At 47.0% G+C, this 18,014-nt stretch overlaps 1 pseudogene; it reads left to right on the forward strand.

Moving 5' to 3' along the window:
* The first annotated feature begins 13,827 nt into the window (after positions 1–13,827).
* Positions 13,828–14,825, forward strand: LOC141996456 (olfactory receptor 52M1-like; annotated as a pseudogene).
* The last annotated feature ends 3,189 nt before the right edge of the window (positions 14,826–18,014 follow it).

The raw sequence follows: 18,014 nt of genomic DNA on the forward strand, positions 1-18,014 counted from the left end.
ACTCCTCCAACGCATTATCAAGGATCTACAACCTATCCTGAAGATGACCCAACACTCTCACAAATCTTGGGAGACAGGCCAGTCCTTGCCTACAGACAGCCCCCCAACCTGAAGCGAATACTCACCAACAACCACATACCACACAACAGAACAACTAACCCAGGAACCTATCCTTGCAACAAAGCCCGTTGCCAACTGTGCCCACATATCTATTCAGGGGACACCATCACAGGGCCTAATAACATCAGCCACACTATGAGAGGCTCGTTCACCTGCACATCCACCAATGTGATATATGCCATCATGTGCCAGCAATGCCCCTCTGCCATGTACATTGGTCAAACTGGACAGTCTCTACATAAAAGAATAAATGGACACAAATCAGATGTCAAGAATTATAACATTCATAAACCAGTCGGAGAACACTTCAATCTCTCTGGTCACGCAATCAGAGACATGAAGGTCGCTATCTTACAACAAAAAAACTTCAAATCCAGAGTCCAGCGAGAAACTGCTGAATTGGAATTCATTTGCAAATTGGATACTATTAATTTAGGCTTAAATAGAGACTGGGAGTGGCTAAGTCATTATGCAAGGTAGCCTATTTCCCCTTGTTTTTTCCTCCGCCCCTCCCAGACGTTCTGGTTAAACTTGGATTTATGCTGGAAGTGGCCCACCTTGATTGTCATGCACAGTGTGGGGAGAGTGGTCAGTTTGGATGAGCTATTGCCAGCAGGAGAGTGAGTTTGTGTGTGTGGGGTGGGGGGGGTGAGAAAACCTAGATTTGTGCTGGAAATGGCCCACCTTGATTATCATGCACATTGTAGGGGGAGTGGTCACTTCGGATGAGCTATTACCAGCAGGAGAGTGAGTTTGTGTGTGTATGGGGGTGGGGGAGTGAGAAAACCTGGATTTGTGCTGGAAATGGCCCACTTTGATTTTCATGCAGGTTGTAAGGAGAGTGGTCACTTTGGATAGGCTATTACCAGCAGGAATGTGAGTTTGTGTGTGTGGTTTTTGGAGGGGGCTGAGGGGGTGAGAGAACCTGGATTTCTGCAGGAAATGGCCCACCTTGATTATCATACTCATTGTGAAGACAGTGGTCACTTTTGATGGGCTATTACCAGCAAGAGAGTGAGTTTGTCTGTGGGGGGGCGGAGGGTGACAAAACCTGGATTTGTGCTGGAAATGGCCCAACTTGATGATCACTTTAGATAAGCTATTACCAGCAGGAGAGTGGGGTGGGAGGAGGTATTGTTTCATGGTGTCTGTGTATATAATGTCTTCTGCAATTTCCACAGTATGCATCCGATGAAGTGAGCTGTAGCTCACGAAAGCTCATGCTCAAATAAATTGGTTAGTCTCTAAGGTGCCACAAGTCCTCCTTTTCTTTTTGCGAATACAGACTAACACGGCTGCTACTCTGAAACCTTTCCCCTTCATGTTAGTCCCCCAGGGGATCCTACCCATCCGCTCCCTGAGGGAGTCGAAGTCTGCTTTCCTGAAGTCCAGGGTCCGTATCCTGCTGCTTACCTTTCTTCCCTGTGTCAGGATCCTTGACAGAGGTCAAGTGATTTACTCAAGGCCACATAATGAGTCACAGACAGCTGCAGAAGCACAGGAGCTAGCAAACAGAGCTGTAAACAGGGGAGTTTGTGAGGGGAGTTTGTCTTGTGGTGCTTGTTTGGTGTTTTTTTTTTCTGTGGGGGGTGGGGTTTTGGGTGTGGTTTGTGTTTCCCAGATTAACAGGATTTAGGTGGGAAGGCGATGACAGACACAGAGGCAGCAGTGGGAGTGCCCCATGTAGTGGAAGACACAATGAAGATGACTGGATGTGGAAACTGTGGTATGTCCATGACCCTGGAGGGGGAACCTGGTAAGAGTTTTGTCTGTATGAAATGCCGTCTGCTAGAGCTGATGGAGGAAAAGATCCGAGGTTTGGAGATGCAGGTGGAAAGTCTGGTAGAGTTTAGGAAGGGGTTTGAGCAGATTATGGAGGTATCTGAAGGGAAAAGCTCAGATTTGCAGGTGGAATTAGGGCTGGGAAATTCTGAGGGGAGACTGGGTGAGGAAAGTGGTCAGTGGAAGCATGTGACTAAAAGAACCAGGCAGAGGAAAAGACGGGCTAGTGAAGGAGAAATAGAGCTCAAGAATAGATTTGCAGAGTTGGAAAATGAAGAAGGGGCTCAGCAGGTAGTCACTGAAGGTGGAAGGGCAAGGAAGAAGAGAAGAGCGGCTAGTCCTATAGGAAAAGGGGAAGAGTTAATGGAGATTACACCAAATATGAGCCCCAGGAGGATACAGGATGGGTTAAAGAGGATTACAAGGGAGAATAGGAATGGAAAGAACTTGCAGCCAGAGGGAACAGGGGATAGACTGGAGAATAGCACTGTCACTAGGAAAAGGCAGGTCTATGTGATTGGGGACTCTTTACTGAGAAGAATAGATAGGCCTGTAACCAGAGCTGATCCGGAGAAGAGGAGGGTGTGCTGTCTTCCAGGTGCTAAGATACGGGATGTAAACCTAAGGTTGAAAAGGATTCTAAAGGGAGCAGGAAAGAATCCCCTAATTATCCTTCATGTGGGAACAAATGATACGGCTAGATTCTCACTGGAAAATATTAAGGGAGACTATGCTAGGCTGGGGAAGATGCTTAAGGAAATTGAGGCTCAGGTGATCTTTAGTGGGATTCTGCCTGTTCCTAGAGAAGGGCAACAAAGGTGTGTCAAGATTATGACTATCAACAGATGGCTCAGGCAGTGGTGCTATAAGGAGGGCTTTGGGATGTATGGCCACTGGGAGGCATTCAGGGACAGAGGACAGTTCTCTCGGGATGGACTTCATCTGAGTAGGGAAGGAAATAGACCTCTAGGATGGAGGCTGGCACAACTGATTAAGGGAGCTTTAAACTAGGAATCTGGGGGAGATGGTTGGGAGATGTCCAGGTAATCTCCACGCCGGATTTTAGCATTGAGAGGAAAGAAAACGAAGTAAGAAAGGATACAACTGTGGGTAGGAGAATGTATATAAGGAGGAAGGGCAGTGTGGATACCAGTCTAATAGGTTCTACTGGCTGTAGAATGACCGTGCCTAATAGGGTACAGAATGTGAGCGAGGCCAAACAGCAAAAATTAAGATGTTTGTACACTAATGCGAGGAGCCTAGGTAACAAAATGGAGGAACTAGAGCTACTGGTGCAGGAAGTGAAACCAGATATTCTAGGGATAACAGAAACAGGGTGGAATAGTAGTCATGACTGGACTACAGCTATTGAGGGGTATGTGGTGTTTAGGAAAGACCAAAATAAAGGTAAAGGTGGTGGAGTAGCATTGTATATCAATGATGAGGTAGAATGTAAAGAAATAAGAAGCAATGAAATGGATATGACTGAGTCCGTCTGGGCAAAAATTACATTGGGGAAGAAAACTACTAAAGCCTCCCCTGGGATAGTGCTTGGGGTGTGCTATAGACCGCCGGGATCTAATTTGGATATGGATAGAGCCCTCTTTAATGTTTTTAATGAAGTAAATACTAATGGAAACTGCGTGATCATGGGAGACTTCAACTTCCCAGATATAGACTGGAGGACGAGTGCTAGTAATAATAATAGGGCTCAGATTTTCCTAGATACGATAGCTGATGGATCCCAAGTAGTTGCTGAACCAACTAGAGGGGATGCCATTTTAGATTTGGTTTTGGTGAGTAGTGAGGACCTCATAGAAGAAATGGTTGTAGGGGATAATCTTGGCTCAAGTGATCATGAGCTAATTCAGTTCAAACTGAACGGAAGGATTAACAAAAATAAATCTGCAACTAGGGTTTTTGATTTCAAAAGGGCTGATTTTCAAAAATTAAGGAAATTAGTTAGGGAAGGGGATTGGACTGAAGAATTTATAGATCTAAAGGTAGAGGAGGCCTGGGATTATTTTAAATCAAAACTGCAGAAGCTATCGGACGCCTGCATCCCAAGAAAGGGGAAAAAATTCATAGGCAGGAGTTGTAGACCAAGCTGGATGAGCCAGCATCTCAGAGAGGTGATTAAGAAAAAGCAGAAAGCATACAGGGAGTGGAAGAAGGGAGGGATCAGCAAGGAAAGCTACCTTATTGAGGTCAGAACATGTAGGGATAAAGTGAGACAGGCTAAAAGTCAAGTAGAGTTGGACCTTGCAAAGGGAATTAAAACCAAGAGTAAAAGGTTCTATAGCCATATAAATAAGAAGAAAACAAAGAAAGAAGAAGTGGGACCGCTAAACACTGAGGATGGAGTGGAGATCAAGGATAATTTAGGCATGGCCGAATATCTAAACAAATACTTTGCCTAAGTCTTTAGTAAGGCTAAAGAGGATCTTAGGGATAATGGTAGCATGAGAAATGGGAATGAGGATATGGAGGTAGACATTACCATATTTGAGGTAGAAGTGAAACTCAAACAGCTTAGTGGGACTAAATCGGGGGGCCCAGATAATCTTCATCCAAGAATATTAAAGGAATTGGCACATGAAATTGCAAGTCCATTAGCAAGAATTTTTAATGAATCTGTAAACTCAGGGGTTGTACCGTATGATTGGAGAATTGCTGACATAGTTCCTATTTTTAAGAAAGGGAAAAAAAGTGATCTGGGTAATTATAAGCCTGTTAGTTTGATATCTGTAGTATGCAAGGTCTTGGGAAAAAATTTGAAGGAGAAGGTAGTTAAGGACATTGAAGTCAATGGTAAATGGGACAAAATACAACATGGTTTTACAAAAGGTAGATCATGCCAAACCAACCTGATCTCCTTCTTTGAGAAACTAACAGATTTTTTAGACAAAGGAAACGCAGCGGATCTAATTTACCTAGATTTTAGTAAGGCGTTTGATAATGTGCCACATGGGGAATTATTAGTTAAATTGGATAAGATGGGGATCAATATGAAAATTGAAAGGTGGATAAGGAATTGGTTAAAGGGGAGACTACAACGGGTCCTACTGAAAGGTGAACTGTCAGGCTGGAGGGAGGTTACCAGTGGAGTTCCTCAAGGATCAGTTTTGGTACCAGTCTTATTTAATCTTTTTATTACTGACCTTGGCACAAAAAGTGGGAGTGTGCTAATAAAGGTTGCGGCTGATACAAAGCTGGAAGGTATTGCCAATTTAGAGAAGGACAGGGATACCCTACAGGAGGATCTGGATGACCTTGTAAACTGGAGTAATAGTAATAGGATGAAATTTAATAGTGAGAAGTGTAAGGTCATGCATTTAGGGATTAATAACAAGAATTTTAGTTATAAGCTAGGGACACATCAATTAGAAGTAACGGAGGAGGAAAAGGACCTTGGAGTATTGGTTGATCATAGGATGACTATGAGCTGCCAATGTGATATGGCTGTGAAAAAAGCTAATGCGGTCTTGGGATGCATCAGGAGAGGTATTTCCAGTAGAGATAAGGAGGTGTTAGTACCGTTATACAAGGCACTGGTGAGACCTCACCTGGAATACTGTGTGCAGTTCTGGTCTCCCATGTTTAAGAAGGATGAATTCAAACTGGAACAGGTACAGAGAAGGGCTACTAGGATGATCCGAGGAATGGAAAACTTGTCTTATGAAAGGAGACTCAAGGAGCTTGGCTTGTTTTTAACCTAACTAAAAGAAGGTTGAGGGGAAATATGGTTGCTCTCTATAAATATATCAGAAGGATAAATACTGGAGAGGAAGAGGAATTTATTTAAGCTCAGTACCAATGTGGACACAAGAACAAATGGATATAAACTGGCCACCAGGAAATTTAGACTTGAAATTAGACGAGGGTTTCTAACCGTCAGAGGAGTGAAGTTTTGGAATAGCCTTCCCAGGGAAGCAGTGGGGGCAAAAGATCTATCTGGCTTTAAGATTAAACTGGATAAGTTTATGGAGGAGATGGTATGATGGGATAACATGGTTTTGGTAATTAAATATTCATGGTAAATAGGCCCAATGGCCTGTGATGGGATATTAGATGGGGTGGGATCCGAGTTACCCAGGAAAGAATTTTCTGTAGTATCTGGCTGATGAATCTTGCCCATATGCTCAGGGTTTAGCTGATTGCCATATTTGGGATCGGGAAGGAATTTTTCTCCAGGGCAGATTGGAAGAGGCCCTGGAGGTTTTTCGCCTTCCTCTGTAGCATGGGGCACGGGTCACTTGCTGGAGGATTCTCTGCTCCTTGAAGTCTTTAAACTACGATTTGAGGACTTCAATAGCACAGATATAGGTGTGAGGTTTTTCACAGGAGTGGTGGGTGAAATTCTGTGGCCTGCGTTGTGCAGGAGGTCAGACTAGATGATCATAATGGTCCCTTCTGACCTAAATATCTATGAATCTACGAGTCGGTGGCAGAGCTGAGAATAGAAACCAGGAGTCCTGACTCGCCCCACCCCCCCCAGCACCACTGTTCTGGCCATGAACTGTCATTGCTCCTGTTCGTTGTGTTAGACACAGTAAGGTTATTTGTGTGTTGTGATCAGTGGAGTTGCCATACTTCTTAAAGAAGAGGAATTTATTTAAAAAAGAGCTAAAATCTACAGATGCAAAAAGAGGTTTCCACACAGTTCAGGGTTCAGCCTTGTATTGCTCGTTTACCAGGGACCAAACACTGCTGGAACTCTACAGAGCGCATAAAGGCCAACGATGTGCTGAAAGGAGCCACATCAGGGCAGCATTTGACTCTACAGCCCGTAGGGCCTTTTGTTAGCACCACACAAGACATAACAAATAATCATCTCCATTTAATGCAGGGAGAATGTGCCCAAGGTCACCCAGCACATCTGGGGAAGAGCTGGGATGCTTCACTCCCAGTTCCCTGGTCTCTGCTGATGCTTTATCTCTACCTGGTGTAAGTGGGAGCAGCCCCACTGAAATCAGGGGAGGTCCCCGCACTAGAGAACCAAATGGAGAGGCAGCACCATGAATCTGTGCTGCTGCATGGACCACACAAGCCAGGTCTGAGACGCTAAACAAGGGATTGGCAGCTGGGGACTCTGGGCTCGTTGAATGGCTCCAGACATTTTCCTTCCTGCTGCCTCAGTTTCCCCATCTGTAAAAGGGGGATACCTCCTGAGAGTAGTGAGCAATACTGTGTGTAGAACCCATCAACAGTAAATTCTGTCCATGTGTGACAGTGCTTCAGAGGGACATAGGATACAGAGGGACCTAGACAAATTGGAGGATTGGGCCAAAAGAAATCTGATGAGGTTCAATAAGGATAAGTGCAGGGTCCTGCACTTAGGACGGAAGAACCCAATGCACCGCTACAGACTAGGGACCGAATGGCTAGGCAGCAGTTCTGCAGAGAAGGACCTAGGGGTGACAGTGGACGAGAAGCTGGATATGAGTCAACAGTGTGCCCTTGTTGCCAAGAAGGCCAATGGCATTTTAGGATGTATATGTAGGGGCATTGCCAGCAGATCGAGAGACGTGATCGTTCCCCTCTATTTGACATTGGTGAGGCCTCATCTGGAGTCCTGTGTCCAGTTTTAGGCTCCACACTACAAGAAGGATGTGGAAAAATTGGAAAGAGTCCAGCGGAGGGCAACAAAAATGATTAGGGGACTGAAACACATGACTTATGAGGAGAGGCTGAAGAAACTGGGGATGTTTAGTCTACGGAAGAGAAGAATGAGGGGGGATTTGATAGCTGCTTTCAACTATCTGACAGGGGGTTCCAAAGAGGATGGCTCTAGACTGTTCTCAGTGGTAGCAGATGACAGAACAAGGAGTAATGGTCTCAAGTTGCAGTGGGGAAGATTTTGGATATTAAGAAAACCTTTTTCGCTACGAGGGTCGTGAAACACTGGAATGCGTTACCTAGGGAGGTGGTGGAATCTCCTTCCTTAGATATTTTTAAGGTCAGGCTTGAGAAAGCCCTGGCTGGGATGATTTGATTGGGGATCGGTCCTGCTTTGAGCAGGGGGTTGGACTAGATGTCTTCCTGAGGTCCCTTCCAACCCTGATATACTATGATTCTATGACATGGCTGAGGATGCCAAACTCAAGGACCAACGGCTGAGAAAGAGGCTGGTGGTCATTCTATGATTACATTAAACCAAGTGTCATAAATATAAAGGGAAGGGTAAACCCCTTTAAAATCCCTCCTGAGCAGAGGAAAAATCCTTTCACCTGTAAACTGTGTCCAAACGAGTGGCTAGTGAAAGTTTTCACGTAACTTCAGGTGTGTGTGTCTCTGTCTGTGTATGACTGCGTAAGTGCAAGACCTGGAGAGGCTTGCTGCTTTTCACAACCTCACAGGCTGTTTCAGGTTGCACCCTACAGAAGTCCGTCGCGCCGACCCAATGAACAGGCCCTACGACAGTATGGGTCCATTTCCCACTTATCATGCCCTCAGTTACTGATGGATGATGATGATTTTGGCCAAGTCATGTCTCCCTGTACCTCAGTTTACCTATGGATATAATGTGGATGTGTACATAGTGACTTTCCTTTGCTAGCTCTTTTGAAGATCCTTCAATGACAGGTTTCAGAGTAGCAGACATGTTAGTCTGTATCCGCAAAAAGGAAAGGAGGAGCTGTAGTGCACTAAAGTTTATGCTCAAATAAATGTGTTACTCTCTAAGATGCCACAAGTCCTCCTGTTCAATGAAAGGTTCTACGTGGTGTGATAATAGTTACTGATCAGAATTACTGATCTCTGATCCCGTAGCGAAAATCCCTTGTGCCTTAGAAAGTGTTCGTGTCTCCCCTCAGTCATCTTTCTCCAGATCCGTCTGTTGACTATCTACCCATCCCTCTTGGCCATTTCGACAACATCATACCCTAAGAGACCTAGTCACTTTCCCTCGGTTTCTTAGTAATCAACTGTAATTTTTAATTATACACAAATACACAGAGCAGCCAATTCCCCTCTGACTCAGTGGAGAGCCCAAGAGTTCTCATCTCCCTTTGGGAAGTTCCCACAATTATTGGTTGTTGTTGAATCTGAATAACAAACACAGAAGTACAGACATGGAAACAGAGACATGAGCTAGAAAGTGTCTGGTCTCCAGCCTGTTTACATCCAGATGCTGCTTCTCCCCTAGAGGCTGAGCGAACCCCCCTGGGACTGCACTGAGCTATATTATAAACAATGCACACCACTGTCAGCTCTCCGTGTGGGATGTTGCTGCAGATGCTGGGGTAAGAGAGCTATGGGACACGGATACCTGAGGGGGATTCCCAGCAAAGACCCGTCTCAGAAATCACAGGTACCCATCTCTTTCAGTTCGACAAACCAAGTGCAATGTATGCATGATGAGATAGAGAATAGGTCTGAATTCATTTCTGCTCCACACAGCCACTGAACATCCCAGGGCCCTTGCCACAGTTGCAGAATTTGATCTAGTATCATGGGCCAAAATGCCCCTCTTTGCTGTGCTCCTCGGTGATGGCTCCAGCCCTAAGGTGGCTTCATTTCTGTCACACAGTGGATCCTTCAGGACGAAAGTTGTTAGTAGACGTCCAGTACAAGGCTAGATTCGGAGGCTGTGGCCTGCAGTTTGCCCAGGTCCCAGTGAAGCGCTGTGGCACCCCCGCTGTTGTGTTTTAAATGTAGACAAGCCCTCAAGCAGATCTTCCAGAAAATCATCCAGTCTGGAGTAAGAACTGAGTAAAACATCAGGGGCCAGCTGTGTGTTAATGCACAGACACTGTCACTTCCTTTAATGAGAGGTTTCAGAGTAACAGCCCTGTTAGTCTGTATCCGCAAAAAGGAAAGGAGGAGCTGTAGCGCACTAAAGGTTATGCTCAAATAAATGTGTTACTCTCTAAGATGCCACAAGTCCTCCTGTTCAAAGAAAGGTTCTACGTGGTGTGATAATAGTAACTGATGAGAATTACTGATCTCTGATCCCGTAGCGAAAATCCCTTGTGCCTTAGAAAGTGTTCGTGTCTCCCCTCAGTCATCTTTCTCCAGATCCGTCTGTTGACTATCTACACATCCCTCCTGGCCATTTCGACAACATCAGACCCTAAGAGACCTAGTCACTTTCCCTAGGTTTCTTAGTAATCAACTATAATTTTTAATTATACACAAATACACAGAGCAGCCAATTCCCCTCTGACTCGGGATACCGGGAGGAAGCACAGGCAGGAATGTCTGTGAGGGGAGGGCTCCTGCCTCATACTGGGAATGAGGGGCGATCAACAGGTTATCTCAAGTGCTTATATACGAATGCACAAAGCCTTGGAAACAAGCAGGGAGAACTGGAGGTCCTGGTGATGTCAAGGAACTATGACGTGATTGGAATAACAGAGACTTGGTGGGATAACTCACATGACTGGAGTACTGTCATGGATGGTTATAAACTGTTCAGGAAGGACAGGCAGGGCAGAAAAGGTGGGGGAGTAGCACTGTATGTAAGGGAGCAGTATGACTGCTCAGAGCTCCGGTACGAAACTGTGGAAAAACCTGAGTGTCTCTGGATTAAGTTTAGAAGTGTGTGCAACAAGAGTGATGTAGTGGTGGGAGTCTGCTATAGACCACCGGACCAGGGGGATGAGGTGGATGAGGCTTTCTTCCGGCAACTCACGGAAGCTACTAGATCGCATGCCCTGATTCTCATGGGTGACTTTAATTTTCCTGATATCTGCTGGGAGAGCAATACAGCGGTGCATAGACAATCCAGGAAGTTTTTGGAAAGCGTAGGGGACAATTTCCTGGCGCAAGTGCTAGGGGAGCCAACTGGGGGGGCGCTTTTCTTGACCTGCTGCTCACAAACCGGGTAGAATTAGTGGGAGAAGCAAAAGTGGATGGGAATCTGGGAGGCAGTGACCATGAGTTGGTTGAGTTCAGGATCCTGACTCAGGGAAGAAAGGTAAGCAGCAGGATACGGACCCTGGACTTCAGGAAAGCAGACTTCGACTCCCTCAGGGAACAGATGGCCAGGATCCCCTGGGGGACTAACATGAAGGGGAAGGGAGTCCAGGAGAGCTGGCTGTATTTCAAGGAATCCCTGTTGAGGTTACAGGGACAAACCATCCCGATGAGTCGAAAGAATAGTAAACATGGCAGGCGACCAGCTTGGCTTAATGGTGAAATCCTAGCGGATCTTAAACATAAAAAAGAAGCTTACAAGAAGTGGAAGGTTGGACATATGACCAGGGAAGAGTATAAAAATATTGCTTGGGCATGTAGGAAAGATATCAGGAGGGCCAAATCGCACCTGGAGCTGCAGCTAGCAAGAGATGTCAAGAGTAACAAGAAGGGTTTCTTCAGGTATGTTGGCAACAAGAAGAAAGCCAAGGAAAGTGTGGGCCCCTTACTGAATGAGGGAGGCAACCTAGTGACAGAGGATGTGGAAAAAGCTAATGTACTCAATGCTTTTTTTGCCTCTGTTTTCACTAACAAGGTCAGCTCCCAGACTGCTGCGCTGGGCATCACAGAATGGGGAAGAGATGGCCAGCCCTCTGTGGAGATAGAGGTGGTTAGGGACTATTTAGAAAAGCTGGACGTGCACAAGTCCATGGGGCCGGACGAGTTACATCCGAGAGTGCTGAAGGAATTGGCGGCTGTGATTGCAGAGCCCCTGGCCATTATCTTTGAAAACTCGTGGCGAACGGGGGAAGTCCCGGATGACTGGAAAAAGGCTAATGTAGTGCCAATCTTTAAAAAAGGGAAGAAGGAGGATCCTGGGAACTACAGGCCAGTCAGCCTCACCTCAGTCCCTGGAAAAATCATGGAGCAGGTTCTCAAAGAATCAATCCTGAAGCACTTACATGAGAGGAAAGTGATCAGGAACAGTCAGCATGGATTCACCAAGGGAAGGTCATGCCTGACTAATCTAATCGCCTTTTATGATGAGATTACTGGTTCTGTGGATGAAGGGAAAGCAGTGGATGTATTGTTTCTTGACTTTAGCAAAGCTTTTGACACGGTCTCCCACAGTATTCTTGTCAGCAAGTTAAGGAAGTATGGGCTGGATGAATGCACTATAAGGTGGGTAGAAAGCTGGCTAGATTGTTGGGCTCAATGGGTAGTGATCAATGGCTCCATGTCTAGTTGGCAGCCGGTGTCAAGTGGAGTGCCCCAGGGGTCGGTCCTGGGGCCGGTTTTGTTCAATATCTTCATAAATGATCTGGAGGATGGTGTGGATTGCACTCTCAGCAAATTTGCGGATGATACTAAACTGGGAGGAGTGGTAGATACGCTGGAGGGGAGGGATAGGATACAGAAGGACCTAGACAAATTGGAGGATTGGGCCAAAAGAAATCTGATGAGGTTCAATAAGGATAAGTGCAGGGTCCTGCACTTAGGATGGAAGAATCCAATGCACCGCTACAGACTAGGGACCGAATGGCTAGGCAGCAGTTCTGCAGAAAAGGACCTAGGGGTGACAGTGGACAAGAAGCTGGATATGAGTCAACAGTGTGCCCTTGTTGCCAAGAAGGCCAATGGCATTTTGGGATGTATAAGTAGGGGCATAGAGAGCAGATCGAGGGACGTGATCGTTCCCCTCTATTCGACACTGGTGAGGCCTCATCTGGAGTACTGTGTCCAGTTTTGGGCCCCACACTACAAGAAGGATGTGGATAAACTGGAGAGAGTCCAGCGAAGGGCAACAAAAATGATTAGGGGTCTAGAGCACATGACTTATGAAGAGAGGCTGAGGGAGCTGGGATTGTTTAGTCTGCAGAAGAGAAGAATGAGGGGGGATTTGATAGCTGCTTTCAAGTACCTGAAAGGGGGTTCCAAAGAGGATGGCTCTAGACTGTTCTCAATGGTAGCAGATGACAGAACGAGGAGTAATGGTCTCAAGTTGCAATGGGGGAGGTTTAGATTGGATATTAGGAAAAACGTTTTCACTAAGAGGGTGGTGAAACACTGGAATGCGTTACCTAGGGAGGTGGTATAATCTCCTTCCTTAGAGGTTTTTAAGGTCAGGCTTGACAAAGCCCTGGCTGGGATGATTTAACTGGGAATTGGTCCTGCTTCGAGCAGGCGGTTGGACTAGATGACCTTCTGGGGTCCCTTCCAACCCTGATATTCTATGATTCTATGTTCCTACGGATGGATTGCATCTGGGAACGCACAACCTCCTATCCCCAAATACTGAGCAGATTCAGAAGATCAACAGTGTCCCAAGGGTGGAGCTGCCATGGCCACCTGGGAAGCTGTGATATGAGCACTCCACACAAAGCAAACAGGAAGGGGAATTTCAAAATTCCAGAGCCTTCAAAGGGGGGTGGGCAGAAGGTGTTCACCTGGATGGAGGGGAGAGGAGTTGAAACTGTTCACCAGAGCACTCAGAATGGGCAATGTGGGATGCCTTGTGGAGTCCAGTTACAGTGATAAAAACAGGCAAAAGTGTCTACACTGGCAATTTGCCAACAAAATTTTGTGTAAAACTCTTCCCAAGGTGGTTATATTCTGTCATTGAAACTGAGGACTTCCATCACTGAAAGTGGCTTTGCAGTGTCTACACCCCCACTGTTTCCTTGGCAAAATCTACTTATTTGCGAAAAAAACATGGTAGTGTAGACAAGGCCTAAGGAACACTGATGGATAACCAGTATCCACACTTGTATTTCCTTCTGGTGCTTAGTAAGATTTCCCACACCATGGAGTGTAGGAATTATTGAGCAGGGAGCACCATAAAATACGGAATTGGCATTAGTAGGGTAAGTTCTTCATAATTCATTTCTCTGAATAATGAAAATGTCATTTTTCAGTGTGCAAAGAGCGATCAATTTGCATCCCCTATGAGAACAGCCTCCAGCAGTGCATGTAGTGTCTCATATTCACATTGTCTCTTCATCCAGGTATATGTACTGCGACCATCACCCTAGACCCTGGGCACTAAGTCAGCGGTACATATGCTACATGCAAGAGACACCGTTCTGCCTCAGAGTTGGACACCTTCTCCCCTACTCCATGTCAGATTACAACACAACCCACTTCACCAACCCCTCCACCTTCATCCTGCTGGGCATTCCTGGCCTGGAGGTGGCCCATGTCTGGATCTCTATCCCCTTCTGCACCATGTATGTCATAGCCGTCTTGGGGAACTTCACCATCCTGTTCATTGTGAAGGTGGAACCGAGCCTCCATGGGCCCGTGTACTATTTCCTCTGCATACTGGCTGTCATTTACCTGGTCCTGTCCACATCCACCCTGCCTAAAATGCTGAGGATCTTCTGGTTCAATTCCAGGGAGATCGATTTCAGTGCCTGCCTCACCCAGATGTACTTCATTCTCATCTCATCTGTGTTGGAGTCTGGGATCCTCGTAGCCATGGCTCTGGATCGCTACGTGGCCATCTGCCATCCCCTGAGACATTCCACAACCCTGACAAACACCCTGGTGGCCAAAATCGGCCTGGCCGTGCTGCTCCATGGCATCATAGTCATACTGCCCTTTCCCATCCTAGCGAGGCAGTGGCCATATTGCAGAACCAACGTCATCCCCCAGCCGTACTGCGCACACATAGCTGTGGTGAGCCTGGCCTGCGCCGACACCCGTGTTAGTAGTTACTATGGCCTCTCTGTGTTATTCTTTGTGATAGGTCTGGATGGGATTTTTATTGCCATGTCTTACACCCAGATCCTCAGGGCCATCTTCATCCTCCCCACAAAAGATGCACGGGTCAAGACTTTGGGGACCTGCGGCTCCCACCTTTTTGTCATTTTAGCCTTTTACATCCCAAGTCTCATCATGTCCCTCATGCACAGATTTGCCCAAAATGTGCCCTGCATTTCCACGTTCTCATTGCCAATGTGTACCTCTTGATGCCCCCCATGTTAAACCCCATCATCTATGGGGTGAGGACGAAACAGATCCGGGACAGGCTGCTCCGGATCTTTACTCATAAAGGGGCCTAAAGTTTTCTCCTGGTGCTCTGGCTCTCAGACCGAGATCTGGAAAGACCTGGCTGGTGAAATGGTGCTAGAACCCCTTCCCTGATCACTGACTGGACAGTCAAAGTGACATTAAACCCTTTCCTGGCCTTTCCGTGCTGTGACAGTGTGACAAACTGAGTAATCTTTTTTGTGTATAACTCATTCTCCCGTAGGATCACCACCTTTCTAATTGCTTTTAACTGGACCTCTGAGGCCCCACACCCAGCCCTTCCTATTCCCCAAGGCCCTGCTCCCTGCCCCACCTCTTTCCACAAGGCCGCTTCCCCTCTCCCACCTATTCCCCAAGTCCCCACTCCATTCTCAACATCTTCCCCCAAAGCCCCACCCCTGTTACTCGCTCCCATCCTCTCCAACCCCATCCACTTGTTGTATCATCTCCACCTTCCTCCTCCCCAGCCTGGGCTCCCTCTTTCCCGGGGCTGGGACGGGACCTGCTTCAGCCTGGCAAGGACCCTGCAGGGACGATGCAGCAGGAAGGCCAGTCCGGAGCAGAGGGGGAAGCCAGGAAACCGTATAAAATCAGCTGTGGGTTAGGAGCAGGGCTGAGAGGCAGGCAGCCGAGATTGTGCATCATTCAGCATGTGGGCCCGAAAGCTCAGCTGCAAAGTCCTGAGGGCAGAGACCATCGTGTGGCTCATTTCCTCAGCTTTCAGCGAAAGTCTCAAGTTGCAGTGGGGGAGGTCTAAGTTGGATATTAGGAAACACTATTTCACTGGGAGGGTGGTGAAGCACTGGAATGGGTTCCCTAGGGAGGTGGTTAAGTCTCCTTCCTTAGAAGTATTTAAGGCCTGGCTTGACAAAGCCCTGGCTGGGATGATTTAATTGGGGATTGGTCCTGCTTTGAGCAGGGGGTTGGACTAGATGACCTCCTGAGGTCCCTTCCAACCCTGATATTCTATGATTCTATGATTTGTTCCTTCTGGCGGGGGGCCTGTAGCTGGCAGAGTCCCAACAGTAGGCATGGCTGGGAGCCCTTTGCCCTGAGCCAGGCCTCGGGGTCAGGGCAAGGGATCAGCTTTGAAGCTAGGAGGACAACAGCTGAGAGAGGTGGAGGGATCAGCCCCTGAGTTAGCTGGGAAGGCGGGATGCTGGGCAGAGGCCGGGGTGGCCACGGTAGCTCACACAGAGGGAGATGAACGGCACAGGTACCACTATCCGTCCTTTTCCACGGCACCTAATCTGGAATGACAGAGCACCCACTGAAGCTGAACGGTGAAGCTGAGTCTAACATATGCTCTGCATGATGCTTTTGATCACTACATCTGGAAGTTCTTTAATTAGGCTGCTTGGCAGCTTTGTCCCCATGAATATGTCGGTGGCAGAGCTGGGAATAGAAACCAGGAGTGCTTACTCCCCCCACCACCCAGCACCATTGCTCTGGCCATGAACTGGCATTGCTCCTACGTGTTCTGTTAGACACAGTGAGGCTATTTGTGTGTTGTGATCAGTGGAGTTTTCATCCTTCTTAAAGAGGATAATTTATTAAAGGAAGAGCTAAAAACTACAGACACAAAACCAGGTATCTCCACAGTTCAGGGTTCTGCCTTGTCTTGCGCGTTTACCAGGGACCACACGCTGCTGGAACTCTACAGAGTGCATACAGGCCAACGACGGGCTGAAAGGAGCCACATCCAGGCAGTGTGTGACTCTGCAGCCCTGAGTAGGGCCTTTCCTTAGCAGCACACTAGACATAACAAATTATCATCTCCATTCAATGCAGAGAGCATGTGCCCAAGGTCACCAGCGCATCTGGGGAAGAGCTGGGATGCTTCACTCCCAGCTCCCTGGCCTCTGCAGATGCTTCATCTCCAGTTAAATGTCTTGGGCCAAATCCTCAGCTGGTGTCAGTGGGAGCAGCCCCACTGAAATCAGGGGAGGTCCCCGCACTAGAGAACCCAGTGGAGAGACAGCACCATGAATCTGTGCTGCAGCATGGACCACACGAGCCAGGTCTGAGATGCTAAACAAGGGATTGGCAGCTGGGGACTCTGGGCTTGTTTCCTGACTCCAGACATTTTCCTTCCTGCTGCCTCAGTTTCCCCATCTGTAAAAGGGGGATACCTCTGGGAGTAGTGAGCAATACTGTGTGTAGAACCCATCAACAGTAAATTCTGTCCATGTGTGACCGTGCTTCAGAGGGACATGGCTGAGGATGCCAAACTGAGGACAAACTGCTGAGAAAGAGGCTGGTGGTTATTCTATGATTACATTAAACCAAGACAGTAACAGACATAAACTTCTGTCTCACCGCACTGGTTAACTAGACACATCCCAGCCCTTGGCTCACCACCCGGACACTGGAGTCCATGAGGAGCAGTCAGTGAAAACCAATTTCCACCACCTAGCGAGTCCTTCTCATCCAAAGAGACCAGCCACTTTTGCAGGTCAATCTGTAACTCAGATCTTACCCAATAAGATCACTTCTGCCATCCCTGTAGCAATTGAAAACTAAAGGTTTGATAATAAAAGAAAACAAGAAGAGTTATAAATGGTTATTAGATCAGATCCATCCCAGGGGTTTTTCAGGGTTCAGAGATCAGCATCACAGCAGTGATGGAATCAACTGCTAGCTTGCAAAAGTCTCTCTAGAAATAACCAAAGCAGTCTGGGGGTTATTAGTCCTTGTTCAGAGCTTCCTTGTTAGAAATCCAGTGCAGAAAAATGAAGACAATACAGAGATGTTTCGGGAGTCCTTTTATATTCTCTGCCCTGTGCTTGGAATATTACTGTCCCAAACAAAGCCCATTCCAGTACACCGCCAATATGAATAACATCAGACACAAGGATGATACATGCAGATACACAGGAGAATCGTACTTAGCAAATCATAACTTTCGCATTGACACGTGACAGGACATAATTTGTACAACCTTTGTTGCAATTATATAACCATGGTAGCAACAGTAATAAAAATGGTCATATTCAATCATACAGCATCACACCATGTTCTCGCCCCCTCACGGTTCAACAGCTGGTAGCCACCTAAGCAAGGCGCGTTGCCTGGGTTCGAGCAGGGCAAGCAGCTTGAACACTAGAGCCACTTGAGAATGGGAAGAGCAGATAAAAATCTGTTTTGCCACAGGGAGTCTGCTCCCTGTATAAAGAAAGGAGGAAAGAGTTCTTGAAAAGTGAGATGTGGACGTTCGAGAA

Source organism: Natator depressus, chromosome 1 (genome assembly GCF_965152275.1).
Source record: "Natator depressus isolate rNatDep1 chromosome 1, rNatDep2.hap1, whole genome shotgun sequence".
Classification (NCBI taxonomy): domain Eukaryota; kingdom Metazoa; phylum Chordata; order Testudines; family Cheloniidae; genus Natator; species Natator depressus.